Consider the following 3,417-nt stretch of genomic DNA (forward strand, 5'->3'; position numbering starts at 1 on the left):
ATCCCTTATTACAATGAGTGCATGCTATTTATAAGGCATGACTGAAAATAGAAAAATATAAAAAACGTACTAAATAATAAAACCCTAAATAAAAGTTGATTTGGTTTGAAATTAGCATATCCCAAATAGGAAAAATAGCTAAAAACGTTCTAAATAATAAAAGCCTAAAATTAAGGTAGATCTAGTCTAAAAATAGATGCTCCAGACTAGGAAAAATATCTATTAACTGATATGGAGCTGGAAAATCAATCAGCCATTAATCCACGTCATAAATCAAGCCCAATTAAGCCAAATCAGCCCTCAATAGCTTGAATTAAATTTATTACGCCTTCATCTTCCTTTGGGCCAAGCTTAGAATGTCTTGCGTTAGAATCAGCCCAAATCTCTTGAATCGGCCCATTAAGTGCTTCTTTGATCTTCTTGGATCTTGCTTTAGTAATAGGCCCAACTGGAACATGCAATGGATCCTTAAATGCTTGTTGATTCTCATCAGAAACTCTGTCACGCTCTCTCTTCCTCGCCCAAGCTTTTCTTCTTTCTCTCTTTCTCTCGACAATACAGGTTTGTCTCTCAATTCTTCTCTTCCTCTTTTGTGTTTTGGGTGTTCAATTGTGAAGAAATGTGTTTTGAGTTTCACTTATTTTGATTGGTGAAGGTTGATTTCCTGTCTAATTTTGGTGGTTTTGTTTGATCATATGGGGAATTGGTGGTTAATTTGTGTTTGATTTGGCTGATTTTTTTTGGGTTTTGGTTGGATTTATCTGAGATTGGTTTTTGTATTTTTTTTTGGCAATATGTTTAAGCTCTACTCTGTAGATGAAGTTGGATTTATCATTTAGGACGTGCGTGGCTATTTTTCATCCAAGAAATCATTGTATAGCTTTGAGGTGTATTTGTTTTGACTATGTGTATTCAGTTTTGTAGGAAAAGAATGTTTGATGTGGTTTAATTAATGTAAAGGTATAGGGTCACGGAAAAGAGTGAGCTTTATGTTAAATTGGATCAGATGGAAGTTAAGGTATTATAGGTAAATGAACTAATTAATTTATAAGAAGTAGATGTTTGAATAGGAAGGTGTTGTACTTTGGTGGGAGATATTAATCTTTCTATTAGAGTGTGAAGATATTTGACAGAAGTTCACAGTCATATCTTCATTTTTAGTACTACAATATTCTGGTTTTCCTCATTATAAAAATAAGAGTTGGGATGGGAATTTAATGCAAGATGTGAAGGCTAGCTGGTGTGTGTCATATTCTTTCATGTTGTGGACAATACAGATTGATAATTAGTTTGGAGCTGTTCCACTTTTCAAATTCAAGAATTTTGTTGAGGTAGAGTAAGGTCTGGAATTAGATATTAGTTTCAAATCTTGCCTAATAAAAAACAAATGGGAAATCCCGGGTTCTTCAATTAACATCCTTACTTGCTCATTGGAATGAAAATATCATGTTAATCTACGTTACTAATAACATATACTGTGATAGGAGCTTGCTTCATTGGTTAGCCTAGTTAGCACTTACAAGTTTGATTTATTGAGCACCACCAAATGCGCATCAATCAATGGTTCCAATATTTTTACTTTTAATTATTGGAGCCCCTTAATCCTTGTTTTCCTACTAATGTATATGCTTCTACGTATATATTTCTCTATTGGAAGCAGATCGATGAGGATGGATGATAAACTCATGCTAACTGTTAACCAGGTATCCTTTTCAGCTATCTTTCTCAACAATCAAAATATCATGCGTAATAGAGACAAATTGAAGGAACTCCATCAACAATATATAGAACATAGTTCAAAGTTTAACCACGTTTAAGTCTCAAGGCAAGTTTAAATAACTTGAGCCTGATGTGGTCATGCCTAATATGCTAGACCTCTTGTTGTACATCTTATTATATGCTTGTCTCATAGGTTAACAAAAGGTACAGGGTCTTTATCACAATGATAAGATTCATAATAGAACTTTGATAAAATAACTTCAAATTGTGGATGGTGAATCATTAGAATTTTCATGTTGAAGTTTAATTCTGCACGCTTATGCACATTTTATTTTTCCATTATTTGGAAATGAAACAAGTACCTCTTCTCAGCTGTGCTAAAGAAGTTTTTTTCCCTCTTTGCTTTTTGGAAGTGTTCAACAACAGCAACAACAAAAAGTATTATTGAAAGTTGCTGATGTATACTATCATTTTTGAGTTCTTTCTCCAAAAGAATGGGGTTCAATTTTTAAGTTTCAAGAATCAAGCTTAACCTTGAGGAGATAGATGGGGTTAAGGGGTTGAAAGTTTCGATCTGAATTTTGGTTGTTAGAGTATATGGAACATGGCTGAGAATTCTATCAGAAATATAAAAATATTGGGATAAGAGAATTACTTTCTATTCACAAGTTGGAGATTCTTCTAAGCTTGTTTTTTGGTTTTTTCAGTGGATTTTTGGGGCTATTTCTAGGTATTTTTCTGATATGGTTTACAAAGGATAATTTGAGAGTCTTTGTAAGGTTTTTCAATAGAGTTTTGGGTAATTTGTAGGGACGTTTTGTTGGTTTTTGGTGCTATTTAGAGTTGGCTTTGCAGTGGGGTTTTAAGTGAGCTCCTGGCCAGGTTTCACTAACTGTTTGAGATTAATTTTCTGGTTTTTGGGATTTGCTATTATAAATTAGTAGATTCAATAGTTTTGTTTAATTATGTTAATTCACTTTTCTTTTTTCCTTTCTCTCTCTCTTTTTTTTTTTTTTTTTTTTCAGAAAGAAGCAAAAAAGTGGGTGCTTATAAAAACATAGCTATTGACAATTGGGAAGACATTGAGATCTTGTGTGGGAGCAGTGGCGGAGCCAGGAATTTAGGTCAGGGGGGGCAAGATTAAAAGACAAGATTGGAAGTAAAAAATTAATCTAAAAAAATTAATCGGTATTAATAACAAAATAAGTAAACAACTATATGATTACGTAATTGTTATACAGAATCTAACATAAAATGTAAACTCAAATTTATTTTTTCACATCTAGCTTATTTTACTCAATTGCCCTTGGCGATTTTTTATATTTTGAAACCGCTGCATGATTTATTCACACTCAATAGTCTTGAATATATCTTTCTCAATATATGTGACTAAGCAATCAATCATCACTGATCTCCTATTCGATTGCGTAATTGATTTTTAATTATGTTCATTACTGAAAAAGCTCTTTCAACAGTAGCTATTGTAACTGGTAAGATCAATGCCAAAGTCACTAATGAGTAAACCAATGGATATGAAACATTCTTTTTCATTTTTACCATCTTTTTAGCAAGCTATCCAATTCTTTTAACTGCTGAAAACTCTTCAGTGGACTGCATGTCATGGATGTATGTCTCAAGTTGGCTATCCAAGAAAAAAACTTGACACATAAAAAAATTCTACAAGTGGCTTTGTCTAGT

General features: G+C 32.7%; 1 long non-coding RNA gene across 1 annotated transcript; it reads left to right on the forward strand.

Annotated features, from left to right (window-relative positions):
- Positions 1–483: 483 nt before the first annotated feature.
- LOC136065421 (uncharacterized) lies at positions 484–2,960 on the forward strand. Its single transcript, XR_010627045.1, has 3 exons — positions 484–561; positions 1,661–1,703; positions 2,745–2,960. It is a non-coding gene; the product is annotated as an uncharacterized LOC136065421 (long non-coding RNA).
- Positions 2,961–3,417: the final 457 nt, after the last annotated feature.

Source organism: Quercus suber, unplaced genomic scaffold, assembly GCF_002906115.3.
Source record: "Quercus suber isolate HL8 unplaced genomic scaffold, Cork oak 2.0 scaffold_26, whole genome shotgun sequence".
NCBI lineage: Eukaryota > Viridiplantae > Streptophyta > Magnoliopsida > Fagales > Fagaceae > Quercus > Quercus suber.